The sequence below is a fragment of the Sus scrofa genome, chromosome 3 (genome assembly GCF_054392235.1).
Source record: "Sus scrofa isolate SSC_HxYL_T2T_F1_AM1 chromosome 3, Sscrofa_HxYL_maternal_Yorkshire_Landrace_v2.0, whole genome shotgun sequence".
Taxonomy (NCBI): Eukaryota; Metazoa; Chordata; class Mammalia; order Artiodactyla; family Suidae; genus Sus; species Sus scrofa.
This window is the reverse complement of record NC_139385.1, coordinates 7,332,997-7,355,638: the sequence shown is the minus strand read 5'-3', so window position 1 is coordinate 7,355,638 and position 22,642 is coordinate 7,332,997. Positions and strand designations below refer to the sequence as shown.

The following is a 22,642-nucleotide window of genomic DNA, read 5'->3' as shown; positions in this document are numbered from 1 at the left end:
TGCCTCAGGACAGATTAACTCATTGAACTTCTTTAGCCTCTAATTGGAGGGTCTTTGAATCCTGCCTATGCCTCCTCTGCCTCTAACCATAGATCCAGCCGCTTCTCCATCCACAATAGTGATGAGAGCTTGGGCCAGAACCCTTTGCATTAATGTTCCCTGGTTAAGAAGCTCCATTTAATCCCTGCTGAATCCTCATGAGTCCAGAATCAAAAGAGAATCTGTTAGGGATTTTCTGCTCTGTCTGTCACTTGAGGGAACATTCTTCTTAGTTTCACTCCTCCTTTCCCACTTGGTAAAATAAGAATTTGGGTTCTAGCACTGATGGTTTCCGAATAAGCACCTTCTCGACAGCACAAATGTTTCCTCAGGAAGAATAAAGGGGCTCGAATGAGGACAGACTGGGCCTGAGCTGAGCCAATCCTGAGGGAAGAGAGGAATCATCCATGAGAGATAAAACAGCCCCCAGCCCAGGGGACCCAGGTCAACCAAGGCAGTTGAGGACACTAAATATATGGCATCAGGAATTCCCACCCAAAGGACACTTCCCGAATCTCTTCTGGAAACCATGCCTCGAGATGCCCATTAGACTTGCTGTGTGCATGAGTAAGTGTCCCCAAGGGCTTTGCTTGAAGTTTGAGTGTAGTCTCAGGGGAGTGAGAGATTTTGAGGAGTGTGGCTCAGAAGATCACATGGGGATATCTTCTCCAAGGGGGACTGAACTGTGGAGAGAAACACCTCTGGAGGCCCTAGCTTGGTTTTCTTTTTTTCATTTATTCCTTACTTTAAAAAAGAATTAATTTCTTTATGAAGTGTAGTGATATACAATGTTATGTTTCAGGTATACAACAACGTGATTCAATGGCATATATATATATAGCATATTTTCCCCCCTTGATTCTTTTTTTTTTTGGTCATTTGTCTTTTTTAGGGCCATACCTGTGGCATATGGGGGTTCCCAGTCTAGGGGTCCAATCAGAGCTGTAGTTTCCAGCCTTCACCGCAGCCACAGCAACACCAGATCTGAGTCAGGTCTGCAACCTACAACACAGCTTGCGGCAATGCCAGATCCTTAACCCACTGAGCAAGGCCAGGGATTGAAAGCACAACCTCATGGTCCCTACTCATATTCGCCTCCACTGTGCCACAATGGGAAGTGTTCTTATAAAATACTGAGAAGGGTTCCCTGTACTATGCAGTAGGTCCTTGTTGATTATCTATTTTATATATGGTAGGGTGCATATGTAAATCCCCAATTCTTAATTTATTCTTTTGCACCATCTTACCCCTTTGGCAACTATTACTCTGTTTTCTGCGTCTGTGTCTCTATTTCTATTTTGTGTATGTTTATTTGTATGATGTTTATTATGCTTCCACATATAAGTGATAGCATATGATATGTGTCTTTGGCATATTTCACTTAGTCTGATAATTTCTAGGTCCATTAATGTTCCTGCAAAGGGCATTATTTCATTCTTTTTATGGCTAAGTTTCCATTGTTGAAACACACCACATCTTCTTTATCTATTGATCTGCTGACCCACATTTGGGTTGCTTCCATGTCTTGGGATTTGTAAACAGTGCTGCAGTGAATGTTTGGGTACGTGTCTCTTTTTGATTTTTAGGGTTTTCTCCAGATACGTGCCCAGGAGCGGGACTGCAGGACCATATGGTAGCTCTATTTTTCAGTTTTTTAGGGAACCTCCATACTGTTCTCCACAGAGGCTGAAGCAACTTACATTGCCACCAAAAGTGTAGGAGGGTTCCTCTTCTCTGCCTCCTCTGTAGTATGTAGTATTTGTAGACTTTTTGATGATGTCTTTTCGGACCTGTGTGAAGTGATACCTTATTGTGGATTTAATTTGCCTTTCTCTCAAAATTAGGGATGTTGAGCACCTTTTCATATGCCTACGAGCCATCTGTATGTCTTCCTTTTTCTTTTTCTTCTTTTGTTTTGTTTTGCTTTTTAGGATTTCTTCTGCAGCATTTACATGTTCCCAGGTTAGGTGTTGAGTCAGAGCTGAAGCTGCCAGCATACACCACAGCCACAGCACCGTGGGATCCAGGCTGTGTCTGCAGCCTATGCCACAGCTCAAGGCAATGCCAGATCCTTAAGCCACTGAGTGAGGCCAGGGATGGAACCCACATCCTCGTGGATACTCGTGGGGTTCCTAACCCACTGAACCGTAATGGGAACTCCTGTATACTTCTTGAGAGAAATTACAGATTTATTTATTTAGCTCTTCTGACCATTTTTTGGTTGGATTGTTGGGTATTTTAATATTGAGCTGTATGAGCTGTTTGCATATTCTGGAGATTAATCCTCTGTCGTTTGCATCATTTGCAAATGTTTTCTCCCATTTTGCAGGTTACCTTGTTGTTTCCCTTATGGTTTCCTTTCCTGTGCAAAAGCTTTGAAGTTTCACTAGGTCCCAGTTTGCTTTGTTTTTGCTTTTCTTCCCTTTGCTGTAGGAGGTGGATCACGAAGGATATTGCTGCAGTTTATGTCAAAGAGTGTTCTGCCGATGTTTCCTCTAGGAGTTTTATAGCATCTGGTTTTACATTTAGGTCTTTCATCCACTTTGAGTTTATTTGTGTGTCTGGTGGTGGTGAAAGTTCTAATTTCATTCTTTTATGTGTAGCTGAGTCCAGTTTTCCCAACACCATTTCTTGTTCTTCAGTATTGCTCTTTTCCAGTTATTTTCTGTTTGTTCTTAGACCTGTCTGTTTGAACGGCCTTGGCAAGTTCCATAATTCACAGTATAAGATTTGAACTGGATTTATTTTTTAAACATGATGTTTATTTTTATTTATTTGTATAATGATTTTTATTTTTTCTGTTATACTTGGTTTACAGTGTTTGGCCAATTTTCTACCATACAGCAAAGTGACCCAGTCTCTCTCTGTCACACACCTACACACACCTACACACACACACACACACATATACATTCTTTTTCTGATATTATGCTCGATCATGCTCCATCACAAGTGACTAGATATAGTTCCCAGTGCTATACAGGAGCGTATCATTGCTTATCCATTCCAAAGGCTATAGTTTGCATCTATTAACCCCAGATTCCCAGTCCATCCAACTCCCTCCACCTCCCCCTTGGCAACCATAAGCCTGTTCTCCAAGTCCATGAGTTCCTCTTCCGTGGAAAGGTTCCTTTGTGCCATATGTTAGATTCCAGATATGAGTGATAGCGTATGGTGTTTGTCTTTCTCTTTCTGACTTACTTCACTTAGTGTGAGAATCTCTAATTCCACCTTTGTTGCTGCAAATGGCATTATTTTGTTCCTTTCTTGTGGTTGAGTAGTATTCCATTGTGTATATATACCACATCTCTTAATCCATTCATCTGTCTATGGATATTTAGGTTGTTTCCATGTCTTGGCTATTGCAAATAGTGCAGCAATGATCATGTGGGCACATGTGTCTTTTTTAAGGAAAGTTTTGTCTGGATATTTGCCCAAGAGTGGTCTTGCTGCGTCATATGGTATTTCTATAGTTTTCTGATGCACCTCTGTGCTGTTTTCCATAGTGGTTGTACCAATTTACCTTCCCACCGAAAGCGTCCCCCACCTTTTCTCCACACCATCTCCAGCATTAGTTTATGTGGATTTATTAATGATGGCCATTCTGATTGGTGTGAGATGGTAACTCATAGTGGTTTTGATGTGTATTTCTCTAATAATCAGTGATGTTGAGCATTTTTTAAATGTGCTTGTTGGCCATCTGTATACAGTCTCTGGAGAAATGTCTATTCTGGTCTTTTGCTTTCTTTCAATTGGGCTTATTTGATTTTTTGCTGTTGAATTGTAAACGTTGTTTGTGTGCTTTAGAGATTAAGTCCTTGTCAGTTGCATCATTTGAAACTATTTTCTTCCATTCCATAAGTTGTCTTTTTTTAAATGTAGTTTCCTTTGCTGTGCAAACTGGTCAGTTTGATTACATCCAATTGGTTTATTTTTTATTTTATTTCTGTTGCCTTTGACGACTGACCTAAGAAAACATTTGTAAGATTGATGTCAGAGAATGTTTTGCTTGTGTTCTCTTCCAGGAGTTTGATGGAGTCTTGTCTTAGGTTTAAGTCTTTAAGCCATTTCGAGTTTACTTTTCTGCATGGCGTGAGGGTGTGTTCTAGTTTCATTGATTTACATGCAGCTGTCCAGTTTTGCCGACAGCACTTGCTGAAAAGCCTGTCTTTTTCCCATTTTATATTCTTGCCTCCTTTGCTGAAGATTAAATGACTGTAGGTGTCTGGGTTTGTTTCTGGGTTCTCCACTGTGTTCCTTTGGTCTGCGTGTCTGTTTTCGCACCAGCACCACACTGTCTTGATGACTGTGGCTTTGTCATATTGCCTGAAGTCTGGGAGAGTTATGGCTCCTGCTTGGTTTTTTGTTCCTCAGCATTGCTTTGTCAATTCTGGGTCTTTTGTTGTTCCATATAAGTTTTTGGATCGTTTGTTGTAGTTCTGAGGCAAATGTCAAGGGTCATTTGGTAGGGATTGCATTGAATCTGTAGATTGCTTTGGGTAGTATGACCATTTTCACAATATCAACTTTTCCAACCCAGGAGCATGGACTATCTTTCCATGTCTTTGAATCCTCTTGATTTTCCTTGATTAATGTTTTATAGTTCTTTCACCTCCTTGGTCAGGTTTATTCCTTGGTAATTCATTTTAATTGGTACTGTATTTTCGTATTCCTTTCCTAATCTTTCATTACTAGTATACAGAAATGCAGCTGACTTCTGAATATTAATCTTGTAGCTTGCTACTTTGCTGAATTTGTTGATCAGTTCAAGGAGTTTTTGCAGGGAGTCCTTAGGGTTTTCTCCATGGAGTATCATGTCATCCGCATACAGTGACAATTTTCCCTCTTTTCTTCCAACTTGAATACCATTTGTTTCTGCTGTTTGTCTGATGGCTGTGGCTAGGACTTCCAATACTATATTGAATAGAAGTGGTAAGAGTGGGCATCCTTGTCTTGTTCCAGATGTTAGTAGGAAGGCGTTCAGCTTTTCTCCATTGAATAGTGTATTTTCTGTGAGTCTGTCATAAATGGCTTTTATTATATTAAGGTATGTTCCTTCTAGACCCACTTTGGTAAAATTTCTATCATGAATGGATGTTGAACTTTGTCAAATGCTTTTTTCTGCATCTCTTGAGATGATCATGTGGTTTTTGACCTTTCTTTCGTTAATGTGGTATATGCCATTGATTGATTTCTGTATGTGCACCATGCATGTGAACCTGGGATGAATCCCACTTGGTCGTGGTGCATGATATTTTTGATATGTTGTTGGTTTCAGTTGGCTAAAATTTTGTTGAGAATTTATAGAGTCTATATTCAATTTCAAGAGTCTATATTCATCAAAGATATGGGCCTATGCTTTTGTTTTTTGAATCTCTATTTTATTGCTTTCCTCTCTGATCTTTATGATTTCTGTCCTTTTGCTGACTTTAGGTTTTGTTCATTCTTTTACTACTTGCTTTAGGTGGTGGGTTAAGTTGTTGATTTGAGATTTGTCTTCTTTTTTGAGGAAGGCCTGTATTGCTATGAACTTCCCTCTGAGCACTGCTTGTTTGACATCCCATAGATTTTGACTCTTCATGATCATTGTCCTGTCTTCATGATCATTTGTCTTGAGGAATTTTTAAATTTCATTTTTGATTTCCTCACTGACCCATTGGTTTTTTAGTAGCATGTTGTTTAGTCTCCATGAATTCGGTTTTTTCTCATTTCTCTTTCTGTGGCTGATTTCTAGTTTTATGCCATTGTGGTCAGAGAAGACACTTGCAATAGTTTCCAAATAATTTCTTAAATTTGTTGAGGTTCGTTTTGTGCCCCAGTATGTGGTCAGTCCTTGAGAATGTTCCATGTGCACGTGAAAAGAGTGCATATTCTGACTTTTTTGGATGTACGATCCTGAAAATGCCAAGTCTAGGTTTTCTGTTGTCATTTAGGATCTCTCTTGCCTTACTGATTTTCTTCCTGGAGGATCTGTCCCTTGCTGTGAGTGGGGTGTTAAAGTCTCCTAGTAGTACTGTATTCCTGTCAATTTCTCCTTTTATGTCTGTTAGTATTTGCTGTGTGTATCTGGGTGCTCCTGTATCAGGGGCTTGTATGTTAATGATTGTACTATCCTCTTCTTGAATGGATCCTTTTATCATTAAATTATGTCCTTCTTTGTCTTTTTGGATAGCCTTCCTTTTACAGTCTATTTTGTAGGATTTTGGATTGTGATGATCATGGTACGACTATAAATGTAATAAATTCATTGAGTAATAAAAACATCTATTTTGTCTGATTAAAGTATGCAATCTCCTGCTTTTTTGTCTTTTCCATTGGCATGAAATATCATTTCTCGTCCCCTTACTTTCAATCTATATCTCTCCTCTGACCTAAGATGAGTCTCTTGTAGACAGCATATTGTAGGTTCTTGCTTTTTTATGCAATCTGCCACTCTGTATCTTTTGGTTGGAGCATTCAGTCCATTGACATTTAAGGTCATTGTTGATACATATGCATTTATTGCCATATTAAAGCTTGTTTTCCAGTTGCTTCTATGTTTCTTCTTTGTTCCTTTCTTTTTGTAGTTGGATGATTTCCATTTATTTTATTCTTGTGTACTTTTCAGTGTTTGTGAATGTCATGTTTGGTTTTGATTTGTGGTTACCCTGTTTTTTAAGTATGTTAATCCCTTCCTGTATAACTGCTTGCTGTAGCCTGATAGTCATATAGGCTCAAAAACATTCTTAAACAGAAGAGTCTAGATTTTCTTACTTTCTATCCCCACATTCCATGATTTTGAAGTCCTTTTTAACATCTTCATGTTTTTCTGTTTCTTGTGGGTTTTTTTTGTTGCGTTGCTTAACTTTTTTTTATTATTAAATGAAACAAAGTATAAAAGTTGCCTAGATCCAAACAAGTTACAGAAGAACACATACAAATGCACTATGGACTACATGTGACAATTCTATTTAGCTTCTCTTTTAGTGATTTTAGTGTCCAAAAATATCAACGCCAGAATTTTTTCTTTTTTCTTAATCTTAATTTTTTTTCCCGCTGTACAGCGTGGGGACCAAGTTACTCTTACATGTATGCATTTTTTCCCACCATTTGTTCAGTTGCAGTATAAGTATCTAGACATAGTTGTCGATGCTACTCAGCAGGATCTCCTTGTAAATCCCTTCCAAGTTGTATCTGATAACCCCAAGCTCCCGATCCCTCCCACTCCCTCCCTCTCCCCCCAGGCAGCCACAAATCTATTCTCCAAGTCCATGATTTTCCTTTCTGTGGAAAGGTTCATTTGTGCTGGATATTAGATTCCAGTTATAAGTGATATCCTATGGTATTCATCTTTGTCTTTCTGATTCACTTCACTCAGTATGAGAGTCTCTAGTTCCATCCATGTTGCTGCAAATGGCATTATTTGGTTCTTTTTTATGGCCGAGTAGTATTCCATTGTGTATATATACACCACATCTTCCTTAGTATTGTACTCTTTGGGCTTTTGTTTGTTGGAAAAATTCTTTATTCCTCCTTCTATTTCAAATGATATTCTTGCTGGATAGAGTATTCTAGGATGCAATTTTTTCCGTTTAGAACTTTGCATATATCTTGCCCCTCTCTTCTGGCCTGTAGTGTTTCTGTAGAGAAATCAGCTGATGGACTTATGGGGGTTCCCTCATAATGAATGCTTTGTGTAGCTCTTGCTGCCTTTAGAATCCTCTCTTTCACTTTTGCCATTTTTGTTATAATAGGTCTTGGTGTGGGTCTGTTTGGGTTCAACTTGTTTGGGGCCCTTTGTGATTTTGGTAGATTGATATCTGTTTTCTTTAGATTTGCAAAGTTTTCAGCCATAACTTCTTCAAATGTGTTTTTGATCTCCTTTTCTTTTCCTTCTTCTTCTGGAATCCCTATTATGCATAGATTGGCCCACTTTATATTATCCCATGGGTCTCTTATATTGCTCTCATGTTTTTGTCATTTGGTTTTCTGTCTGCTGTCCTGATGGGGTGATTTCCATTATTCTACCTTCCAAGTCACTAATTAGTTCCTCTGCATTATTCATTCTGCCCTTCAGTGCCTTTAGCTCTCAGTTTGTGTCTCTGCCAAGGAATTTTCTAGTTTATCTTGGCTTCTCCTTATATTTTCTAGTCCCTTTCTAAAGTAATCTGCATCACTGCCTATATCCGTTCTTATTCCTTCATATTCACCTTTAATTCCTTCAGTATTTTCACCATCTCCCCTTTGAACTCAGAGTCTATTAGACTGCAGGGGTGTGTTTCATTGTTTACTGCTTCAGGTGAATTTGGCTGTTCTTTTAACTGGGAATGGTTTTTGAGCTTCTTCATTTTGCTTGTTTTTTTTTTTCTCTTTTTCTGTGAGGTTAGGGAAACCAAGCTGTAGTCTTGGAGGGCTATTTCTATGCAAGAGTGCCCCTCTGTATTTTATAGGGGGTTACTCTTTATTTTTGGCTTTGCAGTTGGGATATTTGCTGTCTGTTTCTTCAGTGTGAAGAGGCTGTTATCCCCAGGGTGCTGAGTGTGTGTGCAGGGAGAATGAGGCAAAGGGTAGGGCTAGTAGTGAGTGCCTGGTTGCTGGGCTCTTGACAGTAGCAAGGACCTGCAGGAAGGTGGCACAGGCTACTCCTAGCTGCAGGGCTCTGGGAAGCGGTAATGAGGCTCAGGCCAATTGAGATGGTGCCCAGAACATTTGACAGTGGTGGTTGCAAGGTGTGTGGGTTTCCAGAGGAGTGAGAGCAACAACTGGTGGCATTCGGTTGCAGTGCCCTCCTCTGTGGTGCCCTCTGAGGTGATTAGGGCTGTAAGTGGTGCCTGTTGATGGACCTCTAGTAGTGGTGGACCATGTCCACCTCTGGAGTCAGTGATAACTGTGGTGGTTTGCCCCCACTAGCTATAGACCACACAAGAAGCTTCCTGTCCTGCAGAGCCCACACAGGAGGTGCTACACAGGCTGCTCCTGGTGGCAGGTCCCTGGGAAGGGACAGTGATGAAGCATGTGTGGGTGCTGCCTGGACCATTTGGCAGTGGAATCTGCAGGTTGGGCGTATTCCCAGGGTAGTGAGAGCAACAACAGGTGGTGCTTTGTTTCAGGGCCTTTATTGCCAACCTCTGAGGTGACTGGGGCTGCACGTGGAGCCTGTTCACAGACCCCTAGTGGTGGCAGGCCATGCCTCCCTCTGGTTTCTGAGATGCCGGCTATGGTGGTTAGTCCCCGCTGCCTGTAGATTACAGAAAAGGCACCATGCTGTACTTAGCTCCCTGCTGCCCTTAGCCCATACAAGAGGTGCCTGGCCACCAGTAGCCTTCATAGGAAGTGCCCGGTTTGCTGTAGTCAAAGAAAGTGGCCTCTCACCACCTGTAGCCTGCACCAGAGGCCCCGTACCCTCTGAGAGCCTGTGCATATACAGGGAGGTTCCCATGGTGGTCCACCCCTCCTCCTCTCACCCTGCCCAACAATGGCAGCTTGTTGCTCCTCCACCTGGGTTCCCTTGGCTCTGGCATTCCATTCCCCAGCACATGGCACACCACTCCCTAGCCCCTCAGGTTGTCTCCACACAGCCAGCCCTAGTCCTCTCCCTGCAACTGACCTCTGGAGCCTGAGTCCCAGTGCCCAACCCCCACCTGCGTGTCTCAGGCTGTGGTGTCTTGTGGGGTGGTGCAGATGATCTGTGTGATTCTCCTTCTGCTTGGCCCTCCTCAGTCCAGCTGCTGTGATTTTTCTTGGCAACACTGAGTTCCCTCCATCTTGGCTGATCTCCCCGTGGTTAGGTGGCTTCCCAGGTTGTGGGTTCCTTTTCTCTTTCACAGATCCATCTCATGAATGCTAGTCCTGTCCTAATTCCTTCACTCTCTCTCTCTTTTCTTTTATTCCACCCAGTTATATGGTGGGTTTCTTGCCCTTATTGGAGGTTTAAATTCTTTGGCCAGCATTCAATAAATGTTCTGCACAAGTTAGTATACATATAAATGTGTGTTCTTTGATGTGTTTCTGGCAGAAGTGAGCAAGACTTCTTATTCCTACACCATCTTGATCCTCGATTCTGGAATCATTTTGAATTAAAAGGTTAATGCTAAGAAAGACTGATCTCCTTGCAATAAAATTTTCACTCAGGACTATAGGTTATTTCCATTTATCTTAAAATTTTCATTTTATTTGCTGAAGTGTTACTATGTTTTTGGACTGGTTATTTGGGTTAAGCAATGCATTGTTTCTTGTACTGTTGTAGCCTACTTCTTCGCTGCAGTTAATTGTAAAGTAATCCTTTTACACTTCTAAGGGATGAAAAAAGTATTTTGTTTTGTTTTCTTTTTAGGGCTACCTTTTTTCGGGCATATGGAATTTCCCAGGCTAGGGTCACATTGGAGCTGCAGATGCTGACATATATCACAGACACAGCAATGCCAGATCCAAGAAACATCTGCAAGCTATACTGCAGCTTGTGGCAACACCCAATCCTTAAGCCACTGAGGAAGGACAGGGGAGCAAACCTGCATGCTCATGGATACTAGTTGGATTCTTAACCTGCTGAGTCAAAACAAGAACCCCTAACAAGTTTTCTTTCTATTTAAGATATTTCTTTCTTTCTTATTCTTTTTTTATATTACTCAATGAATTTATTACCTTTATAGTTGTACAATGATCATCATAACCCAATTTTGTAGCACTTCCATCCCAACCCCCCACCTGTCTCCTTTGGAAACCATAAGGTTTTCAGTCTGGGAGTCAGTATCTGTTCTGCAAAGAAGTTCATTGTGTCCTTTTTGAGATTCCGCTTGTACGTGATAGCATTTGATGTTGGTGTCTCATTGTTTGACTGACTTCACTTAGCATGATAATTTCTAGGTCCATCCCTGTTGCTAAAAATGCTATTATATCATTCCTTTTAATGGCTGAGTAATATTCCAATGTGTCTATGTACCACATCTTCTTGATCTACTCCTCTGTCAATGGACTTTTAGGTTATTTCAATGTCTTGGCTATCATATACATTGCTGCAATGAACATCGGAGTACATGGGTCTTTTCAAGTCATGGTTTTCTCTGGACAGATACCCAGGAGGGGGATTGCTGGGTCAAATGGTAGTTCTATGTTTAGTTTTCTGAGGAATCTCCACACTGCTTTCCACAGTGGTTGCACCAATTGACAATTCCACCAAGAGTGTACTAGGGTTCCTTTTTCTCCACCCCCTCTCCAGCACTTATAGTTTGTAGACTTTTGGATGATGGCCCTTCTGGCTGGTGTAAGGTGGTACCTCAGAGTGGTTTTGATTTCCGTTTCTCTAATGATGTTGAACATCTTTTCATGTGTTTTTTGGCTGTATGTATGTCTTCTTTGGAGAATTGTCTGTTGAGATCTTCTGCCCCTGTTTTGATGGGGTTGTTTGTTTTTTGGTATTGAGCTGTAGGAGGTGTTTATAAATTTTGGAGTTTAATCCCTTGTCAGTCAATTCATGTGCAAATATTTTCTCCCATTCTGTGGGTTCACTTTTCGTTTTGCTTAGGGTTTCCTTTGCTGAGCAGAAACTTTTTAAAAATTTTTTATTAATGTATAGTTGATTTATAATGTTGTGCCAATATCTACTGTTCAGCAAAGTGACTCAGTTATACACATATGTACATTCTTTTTTGGCTGCCCTGCGGCATGTGGAGTTCCTGGGCGAGGGATCAGATCTGAGCTGCAGTTGTGACCTAAGCCACAGCTGCAACAATGCCAGATTATTTTTTTTTATTAGTTTTTTTTATTACTCAAATGAAGTTATCACATCTGTAGTTGTATAATGATCAAAACAATCCCATTTCACAGGATTTTCACCCCAAAACCCAGGCACATCCCCCCCACTGCCCAAACTGTCTCCTTTGGAGACCATATGTTTTTCAATGTCTGTGAGTCAGCATCTGTTCTGCAAAGAAGTTCAGTGTGTCCTTTTTTCAGATTCCACATGTCAGGGAAAGCATTGGATGTTGGTGTCTCATTGTTTGGCTGACTTCACTTAGCATGATAGCTTCTAGGTCCATCCATGCTGCTAAAAATGCCAGTATTTCATTCCTTTTAATGGCTGAGTAATATTCCACTGTGTATGTGTACCACATCACTGAGCAGAAAATTTTAAGTTTGATTAGGTCCCATTTTGTTTATTTATGTTTTTACTGTCATGACTGTAAGAGGTGGATCTGAGAAGATGTTGCTGTCATTTATGTCAGAGAGTGTTTGGCCTATGTTTTCCTCTACGAGTTTTATAGTGTCTGGTCTTATACGTAGGTCTTTAATCCATTTGGAGTTTCTTTTTGTGTATGGTGTTAGGGAGTGTTCTCATTTCATTCTTTTCCATGTGGCTGTCCATTTTTCCCAGCACTACTTATTGAAAGGGCTGTCTTTTCACCATTGTATATTCTTGCCTCCTCTGTCATAGATGAGTTGGCTGTAGGTGCGTGGGTTTAATTCTGGGCTTTCGATCTTGTTCCACTGATCTATATTTCTTTATTCGTGCCAGTAGCATATGGTTTTGATGACTGTTGCTTTGCAGCATAGTCTGAAGTCAGGGAGCCTGATTCCTCCAGCTCCATTTTTCTTGTCAGGATGGCTTTGGCTATTCCGGGTCCTTTGTGCTTCCAAACAACCTTTAAAATATTTTGTTTGAGTTCTGTGAAAAATGTCCTTGGTAATTTGATAGGGATTGCACTGAATCTGTAGATTGCCTCAGGTAGTAGGGTCGTTTTGATAATATTGACTCTTCCAATCTAAGAAGCATGGTATGTCATTCCATCTATTCATGTCATCTTTGATTTCTTTCATCAGTGTCTTATAGTTTTCAGAGTACAGGTCTTTTGTCTCTTTAGGTAGGTTTACTCCTAGGCATTTTATTCTGATTTTCTAATTTTCTTGATTTGAGTCTTATCTCTTTCTTTCTTGATAAGTCTGGCTAAGGGTTTATCAATTTTGTTGATCTTTTCAAAGAACCAGCTTTTTGTTTCGTTGATCTTCTTTATGGTTTTCTTCTTTTCTATTTCATTGATTTCTGCTCTGATCTTTATTTCTTTCCTCCAACTAACTTCAGGTCTTGTCTGTTCTTTTCTCTAGCTGCTTTCAATGTAAAGTTAGCTTGTTTATTTGAGCTTTTTCTTGTTTCCTGAGGTAGGATTGTATTGCTATAAACGTTCCTCTTAGAATGCATTTTGCTGCATCCCATAGGTTTGGGAGTGCTGTATCTCTAAATTGGGAGTCAGCAATCCGACGAGAGTTTGGCTTTGTAAATCTGTGGGGGCATTTCATGCAGTTGCAGTTGTCTCAGAATTTTCATCCTTTGTCAGGTTGAATGATATTCAACTGACTTCAGCCATGTCCTCAGGCAAAGTTACATGGTCCTTGGTGTTCCTGTCATGGCTAAGTGGTTAATGAACCTGACTAGTATTGGGTTCAATTCCTGGCCTTGCTCAGTGGATTAAGAATCCAGTGTTGCTGTGAGCTGTGGGATAAGTCACAGACATGACTTTCTTTCCTGTTACTTACTCATTACTCAGCCTTTTCTGTTATTTGTTTGTTATTCTTGGTTATTTTTCTATATTTTGTGATTCAATAAAGTTGGAACAGCAAAAATTGGAACAGTAATAAAATAATAAGAGTTTCACCTTGGTGAAATTTCCCCTATTCAGATCTAATACAAGCAAAAGCAAAGTGTTCTTTGGTTTGTTACAAGTAAAAATAGGTTTTAGAGTTAGGTAACCGTGGAGTGTACAATAGGTTAGAATAGGTTAGACATACATCATTCTTGATGGAGAAATATAATCTTGCTTTCAATAAGTTTTGTAGGGAGCTCTTAAGTTTTATGAAATTAAGTTGCTCTGATATAAAAAATATTTTCTCATACTGTCTCCTGACCATAACGCTTTGAAGTTAGTACCATAAGCTTTAATCTAAAAAATGAGTTTTTGTAAATGTTAAATTCATGTGCTTGTGACCTTTCTAGTTGTTAAAGCGTAGCTTAAAACAATAACGGGCAGCACTTGCTAAAAGTAACCACAAGACGTTTTATACCGAATTGCCTTATTTTCATATAATGATTTTTCCACATAATGTTTTGTACCCATTATAATTTTGCATGATGCATTGTATCTGTTAGTTTTAATTAAAATTCTTAGAACACATTGTATATCTACTGTACCATGTAGTCTAAAAGTTAACCTTTGAGAATATGATCTAAGCACTGTGATGTAAGTTACAATTAAGCTGTCTATATAAACTGTTACCTATGCTAATAAAATCTGAGCAGTCCAGCACCCTGAAAGAAGGGACCAAGAGGCTGTCTCCATGTGCTTCGCCGACACTGTCCATCCCTGGAGGGAATACCCTGGCTGCTGGAGCTGGACTCTGGCATGGAGTCCCTGCCAATGTATTTCCTGAGAACAGTGGGGGGTTTAGCCTTGGCTTCTGTTTCCCAGGATTCCCCCCAGCTCTGCCTGTTCCCTAACCACAGACTAAGAAGGAGGGTTGTCCATTGCAGAGACGTTTCCAAGATGATCTCTCTGATGTGGTGCTTTCTGATCCTGTGCTTTCTTTCCACTGTCTGTGTGCAGCTCACACGATCCCTGCTGCTTATCCAAAATGAAGCCCAGTGTCTGCAGGGAGGGAGATGTGATCATTGGTGACTTTTCCTCACTTTATTCACTTTTTCAAGATCCAGAATATTTTTGGAACGTTTCAACACCATCCTGGCAGAGATGGGTGTCTTTTCCAGTGAAGTGTTTTTCCTTTCCTTCTCTTTCCTCTTTCAAGTTTCCATAGTTTCATTTTCTGTGATTGTGAGGAAGGATCTCTCTTGAAGCTTCAGGTAGTGAAACAAATGTGCTCTGAGTTCACGTTCCCCCTTCTGCCTGTGTCCACTGTTCATCCTCCTCTCACTTATTCTCCTTCCATGGACTGATTTTCCTTTCAAGGTGGAGGCAGAAATCCATCGTTCTTCCTTCAGCCCTTCTTCCCTTCTGGCCCCTCACACCTCCCTTGGTACCTCATATTAGAACTCTCCCCATGCCTCTTCTCTTGCTTCTTGGCCAGGACACAGGTGAGAATGGGGATCCCAGTCACCCTCTGCCCTCCCGCATCCTGCCCTGGCGGTTCTAGCAGTGTGGATGTGTGGCATCCTCAGAACTGCAGCCGCTGTCCAGAGGGCAGTGCTAAGAGGCTACAGAAAATGTTCTCCTGCAGAGTCCGACATCTGTTAATGCTGAGGATGGTCATGCACAGTATCCCTGCAGAGGAAGTCTCTGTCATATATGCAGATACCTCATTTTGTCTAACTATCACCTTCCTTGGTGAAATATCCACACTTGTTACTATTGCATTAGGCATGGTCCCTAGCCTCTTTGCCTAGGTGCCAGCTCAGAGTGAGGAAGCCGTAGCCTGAGAGGGCTTTTGTCCTATTAGGTTCTCTTTCACTAGTGTTTTCAGAGGCATTAGAGATTGGGACTTCCTTATTTTTTCCTGTATTTTATGTATATATGTAAGTATGTATGTATTTATCTTTTACTTTCTCTTGTGCCTTCTTTTTATTGTTATTTCCCCAACACAATTTTTTTCCCCACTGTACAGCATGGGGACCCAGCTACACAAACAAGTATACATATTTTTTCTCCCACTGTCATGCTCCATTGGAAGTATCTAGACATAGTTCTCAGTGCTACACCACAGGATCTCATTGTTAATCCATTCCAAAAGCAATAGTTTGCATCTGTTAACCCCAAGATCCCGATCCCTCCCACTCCCTCCCTCTCCCCGCAGGCAGCCACAAATCCATTCTCCAAGTCCATGATTTTCTTTTCTGAGGAGATGTTCATTTGTGCTAGATATTAGATTCCAGTTATAAGTGATATCATATGGTATTTGTCTTTTTCTGACTGATTTCACTCAGTATGAGAGTCTCTGGTTCCATCCATATTGTTGTAAATGGCATTATGTCATTCATTTTATGGCTGAGTAGTATTCCATTATGTATACATAACACATCTTCCTAATCCAATCATCTGTCGATGGACATTTGGGTTGTTTCCATATCTTGTCTATTGGGAATAGTGCTGCAAAGATCATGCAGGTGCATGCGTCTTTTTTAAGGAATGTTTTGTCCAGATATATGCCCAAGAGTGGGACTTCTGGGTCATGTGGTAATTCTATGTATAGATTTCTACGGTACCTGCATACTGTTCTCCATAGTGGCTGTACCAGCTTATATTACCACCAACAGTGCAGGAGGGTGAGTAAAGTGAACTTTTAAGAGATTACTAAGGACAGCTAGGTGGGGCTGAATGTGACTCTGTGGTCAATATTTTCTGAATTTTCTACCTTTATTTTTTTTTGGTTCTCATGTTCTCAGGTACCTCCTCAATGAATGTCTGACAACAAAGTGCCCAGCCTGAGTGTAATACTATACTAGCTGATTTAAATATCATATCTCATTAATTTATATATATGTATATGCAAAGAAAATTATATATTACATAATATTTACATATATGTATGTGTATATAACATGCTGTGATTGTAGTTTAAGTTACTTTCGTAGATATTACCTCATTTGATTTTTAATGAAGTAACTGCTTTTAAATTTGCATTGAAGAAGAATGAAAATCTTGGTGAACTCCTGCAGCTAATATATCACCTATGTCCTCATCAGAATTCTGTCTGCCACCCTATTACATCGCCTCCAGTTCCACCCTCTTCTGAAGAGCATCCAGTTTAACAACAGTGCTGGGGATTGGGTATTTTTGGATCAGCATAGACTCTCTGGGAAAGAATATGATATTCTCAACTTTTGGAACTTTCCTGATGGTCTTGGCTTCAGGTGAAAGTAGGACAATTTTCCCCCCAGGCTCCAGGTGGTCCAGATATTTCCATACGTGAAGAGTTGATGGAGTGGGCCATCAGGTTTAAAGAGGGTTGGTTCGACACAGTTTCATTGCTGAATGTTTATTTATTTATTTATTATTTTATTTTCCCACTGTACAGCAAGGGGGTCAGGTTATCCTTACATGTATACATTACAATTACAGTTTTTCCCCCACTCTTTCTTCTGTTGCAACATGAGTATCTAGACATAGTTCTCAATGCTATTCAGCGGGATCTCCTTGTAAATCTATTCTAGGTTGTGTCTGATAAGCCCAAGCTCCCGATCCCTCCCACTCCCTCCCCCTCCCATCAGGCAGCCACAAGTCTCTTCTCCAAGTCCATGATTTTCTCTTCTGAGGAGATGTTCATTTGTGCTGGATATTAGATTCCAGTTATAAGTGATATCATATGGTATTTGTCTTTGTCTTTCTGGCTCATTTCACTCAGGATGAGATTCTCTAGTTCCATCCATGTTGCTGCAAATGGCATAATGTCATCCTTTTTTATGGCTGAGTAGTATTCCATTGTGTATATATACCACCTCTTCCGAATCCAATCATCTGTCGATGGACATTTGGGTTGTTTCCATGTCCTGGCTATTGTGAATAGTGCTGCAATGAACATGCAGGTGCATGTGTCTCTTTTAAGTAGAGTTTTGTCCGGATAGATGCCCAAGAATGGGATTGCAGGGTCATATGGAAGTTCTATGTATAGATTTCTAAGGTATCTCCAAACTGTTCTCCATAGTGGCTGTTCCAGTTTACATTCCCACCAGCAGTGCAGGAGGGTTCCCTTTTCTCCATAACCCCTCCAGCACTTGTTATTTGTGGATTTATTAATGATGGCCATTCTGACTGGTGTGAGGTGGTATCTCATGGTAGTTTTGATTTGCATTTCTCTTATAATCAGCAGTGTTGAGCATTTTTTCATGTGTTTGTTGGCCATCTGTATATCTTCTTTGGAGAAATGTCTATTCAGGTCTTTTGCCCATTTTTCCATTGATGGATTGGTTTTTTTGCTGTTGGGTTGTATAAGTTGCTTATATATTCTAGAGATTAAGCCCTTGTCAGTTGCATCATTTGAAACTATTTTCTCCCATTCTGTAAGTTGTCTTTTTGTTTTCTTTTTGGTTTCCTTTGCTGTGCAAAAGCTTTTCAGTTTGATGAGGTCCCATGGGTTTATTTTTGCTCTAATTTCTATTGCTTTGGGAGACTGACCTGAGAAAATATTCATGAGGTTGATGTCAGAGAGTGTTTTGCCTATGTTTTCTTCTAGGAGTTTGATGGTGTCCTGTCGTATATTTAAGTCTTTCAGCCATTTGGAGTTTATTTTTGTGCATGGTGTGAGGGTGTGTTCTAATTTCATTGCTTTGCATGCAGCTGTCCAGGATTCCCAGCAATGCTTGCTGAATAGACTTTCCTGTTCCCATTTTATGTTCTTGCCTCCCTTGTCAAAGATTAATTGACCATAGGTGTCAGGGTTTATTTCCTGGTTCTCTATTCTGTTCCATTGGTCTGTCTGTCTGTTTTGGTATCAGTACCACACTGTTTTGATGACTGTGGCTTTGTAGTATTTCTTGAAGTCTGGGAGAGTTATGCCTCCTGCTTGGTTTTTGTTTCTCAGGATTGCTTTGGCGATTCTGGGTCTTTTGTGGTTCCATATAAATGTTTGGATTGTTTGTTCTAGTTCTGTGAAAAATGTCATGGGTAATTTGATAGGGATTGCATTGAATCTGTAGATTGCTTTGGGTAGGATGGCCATTTTCACAATATTGATTTTTCCAATCCAGGAACATGGAATATCTTTCCATTTCTTTACATCTTCTTTGATTTCTTTGATTAAGGTTTTATAGTTCTCGGCATATAGGTCCTTTACCTCTTTGGTCAGGTGTATTCCGAGGTATTTGATTTTGTGAGGTACAATTTTAAAAGGTATCGTATTTTTGTATTCCTTTTCTAATGTTTCATTGCTGGTATACAGAAATGCAACTGACTTCTGAATGTTAATCTTATATCCTGCCACTTTGCTGAATTTATTAATCAGTTCAAGGAGTTTTGGGGTTGAGTCCTTAGGGCTTTCTAGGTATAGAATCATGTCATCTGCATACAGTGACAGTTTGATCTCTTCTCTTCCCATATGGATGCCTTTTATTTCTTTTGTTTGTCTAATTGCTGTGGCTAGGACTTCCAAAATTATGTTGAAGAGCAGTGGTGAGAGTGGGCATCCCTGTCTTGTTCCAGATTTGAGTGAGAAGGCTTTCAGTTTTTCCCCATTGAGGATTATATTTGCTGTGGGTTTATCATAAATGGCTTTGATTATATTCAGGAATGTTCCCTCTATACCCACTTTGGCGAGGGTCTTGATCATGAATGGATGTTGAACTTTGTCAAATGCTTTTTCTGCGTCTATTGAGATGATCATATGATTTTTGACTTTTTTTTTTGTTAATGTGGTGTATGATGCTGATTGATTTGCGTATGTTGAACCATCCTTGTGAACCTGAGATGAACCCAACCTGGTCATGGTGTCTAATTTTTTTGATATGTTGTTGGATTTGGTTGGCTAAGATTTTGTTGAAAATTTTTGAATCTATATTCATCAATGATATTGGGCGATAGTTTTCTTTTTTGGTGGTACCTCTGTCTGGTTTTGGAATGAGGGTGATGGTGGCCTCATAGAATGTCTTTGGGAGTATTCCTTCTTCTTCAACCTTTTGAAAGAGTTTAAGGAGGATGGGCACCAGTTCCTCTTTATATGTTTGATAAAATTCACCTGTGAAGCCATCTGGTCCTGGGCTTTTATTTGTAGGGAGTGATTTTATGACCTCTTCAATTTCATTTCTAGTGATTGGTCTGTTCAGTTGGTCTGTTTCTGCTTGATTCAGTTTTGGCAGGCTGTAAGATTCTAGAAAATTGTCCATTTCTTCCAGATTGTCAAACTTGTTGCCATATAGTTGTTCATAGTATTCTCTTATGGTTTTTTTGTATTTCTGCTGTATCCGTTGTGATTTCTCCTTTTTCATTTATGATTTTGGTGATTTGGGTTCTTTCTCTCCTCTTTTTAGTGAGTCTGGCCAGGGGTTTGTCAATTTTGTTCACCTTTTCAAAGAACCAGCTCTTGGTTTTATTAATTTTCTCTATTGTTTTTTGAGTCTCTATTTTATTGATTTCTTCTTTGATCTTTATAATTTCCTTCCTTCTGCTGACTTTAGGACTTTTTTGTTCTTCTTTTTCTAATTCGTTTAGGTGGAGGGTTAAGTTGTCAATTTGGGATCTTTCTTCTTTTTTGAGAAAGGTCTGTATTGCTATAAATTTCCCTCTGAGCACTGCTTTCACAGCATCCCATAGATTTTGAGAGGTTGTGTCTTCATTATCATTTGTTTCAAGGTAGTTTTTAATTTCCTTCTTGATTTCCTCATTGACCCATTGGTTTTTTAGTAGCATGTTGTTTAGTCTCCATGGAGTAGGTTTTTTCTATTTGCTTTTCCCGTGGTTGATTTCTAATTTCATGGCATTGTGGTCAGAGAGGATACTTGAGATAATTTCTACGCTCCTAAATTTATTGAGATTCGCTTTATGTCCCAATATGTGGTCGATTCTTGAGAATGTTCCATGAGCATTTGAGAAGAATGTGTATTCTGATTTTTTTGGATGTAGTGTCCTGAAGATATCAATGAAGTCTAACTTTTCTATTGTTTCCTTTAGGATCTCTGTTGCTTTATTGGTTTTCTGTCTAGAGGATCTGTCCATTGATGTGAGGGGGGTATTTAGGTCTCCTACTATGATTGTATTCTCATCAATATCTCCCTTTATGTCTGTTAATATTTGTTGTATGTATCTGGGTGCTCCTATGTTTGGGGCATATATGTTGATGATAGCAACATCCTCTCCTTGGATGGATCCCTTAATCATTAAATAGTGTCCTTCTTTGTCTTTCTTTATGTCTTTTGTTTTAAAGTCTATTTTGTCTGATATGAGCGTTGCGACTCCTGCTTTTCTGTCATGTCTATTGGCATGAAATATTTTTCCCCACCCTTTCACTTTCAATCTATATGTATCTTTTGTCCTAAGGTGAGTTTCTTGTAGGCAGCATATTGAAGGTTTTTGCCTTTTTATCCACTCTGCCACTCTGTGTCTTTTGATTGGGGCATTCAGTCCATTGACATTTAAGGTGATAATTGATAGATGATTATTTATTGCCATTTGATCCTCGTGTTCCAGTTGATTCTATGGTTCTCCATTCTTCTTTTTTTTTTTTTTTTTTTGGTTGGATGGTCTCCTGTTATTATCTGCTTGAGTGTATTTTTTTTTTCATTTTTTGCAAATGCAATATTTGGTTTTGGCTTGTGGTTGCCCTGTTTTTTAAGTATGTTAACCCCTTCCCATAATTGTGTGTTTTAGCCTGATGGTCCTGTAAGTTCAAACACTTCATTATTATATTAAAATTAAGAAGAGAGACATACATACAAACAAAAAAGGGTTATTTACCTCCTAACATCCCTTGCCCACATTTTATGGTTTTGATGACTCTTTTATTTTTTTCTTTTTAATTTTATTTTGTTTGAAGCATGTTCATGATTAAATCTGTATGCTGGCTTATTTGAGTGACTGCTCTCTGATTGTATCTTCCTCAGTCCTAGTTCTTCCTCTTCTTCTTCTTCTTTTTTTTTTCTTTTCTTTTTTCTTCCCTTTCCTTCCTTTCATTTTGGTTTAGAGAAGCCCTTTCAATATTTCCTTTAACCTGGGTTTTGTGTTGCTGTATTCTTTAAGTTTTTGTTTGTTGGGAAAAATTTTTATTTCCCCTTCTATTTTAAATGATATTCTTGCTGGATAAAGTATTCTAGGTTGCATATTTTTTCCTTTTAGCACTTTAAATATCTCTTGCCATTCCCTCCTGGCCTGTAGTGTTTCTGTAGAGAAATCAGCTGATATTCTTATGGGGGTTCCCTTGTAGGTAACATTCTGGTTTTCTCTTGCTGCCTTTAGGATCCTCTCTTTATCACTAACTTTTGCCATTTTTATTATGATGTGTCTTGGTGTGGGTCTGTTTGGGTTCAGTTTGTTTGGGGCCCTCTGTCCTTCTTGTATCTTGAATCCAGTATCCTTTAGACTTGGGAAGTTTCCAGCGATAATTTCTTCAAATATATTTTCCATTCCCTTATCTTTTTCTACTCCTTCTGGAATTCCTATTATGCGTAGATTGGCCCGCTTTATATTATCCCATAGGTCTCTTATATTGCTTTCCAGTTTTTTGATTCGGTTTTCTGTCTGTTGACCAGATTGAGTGATTTCCATTATTCTATGTTCCATATCACTGATTCGTTCTTCTGCATTATTCATTCTGGTTTTTACTGCCCCTAGTTCAGTTTGCATCTCTGCAAATGAATGTTCTAGTTTTTCTTGGCTCCTCCTTATATTTTCTAGCTCCTTTCTGAGGGTATCTGCATTACTGTTCATATCTTCTCTTAATTCCTTCAGTATTTTCACTATTTCTCTTTTGAATTCCAGGTCTGTCTGACTGCAGAGATCTGTTTCATTGTTGACTGTTTTAGGTGAGTTCTCCTGTTGGTTTGACTGGGGGTGGTTTCTCAGCTTCTTCATCTTGCTTGTTGTCTTCTTTCTCCTGAGGGAGTTGTACTCTCCGTTATTGGGTAGTGTTTGCCTTGTCACTGCCGTGGAATATTTCCTGAGGGCTGGCGTTGTTGGTCAATCTTTTTTGAGGCAGTGTGGCT

At 39.6% G+C, this 22,642-nt stretch overlaps 1 pseudogene; it reads left to right on the top strand.

Annotated features, from left to right (window-relative positions):
• LOC146404360 (vomeronasal type-2 receptor 116-like) overlaps window positions 1-22,642 on the top strand; it is a 38,149-nt pseudogene that overhangs the window by 744 nt on the left and 14,763 nt on the right.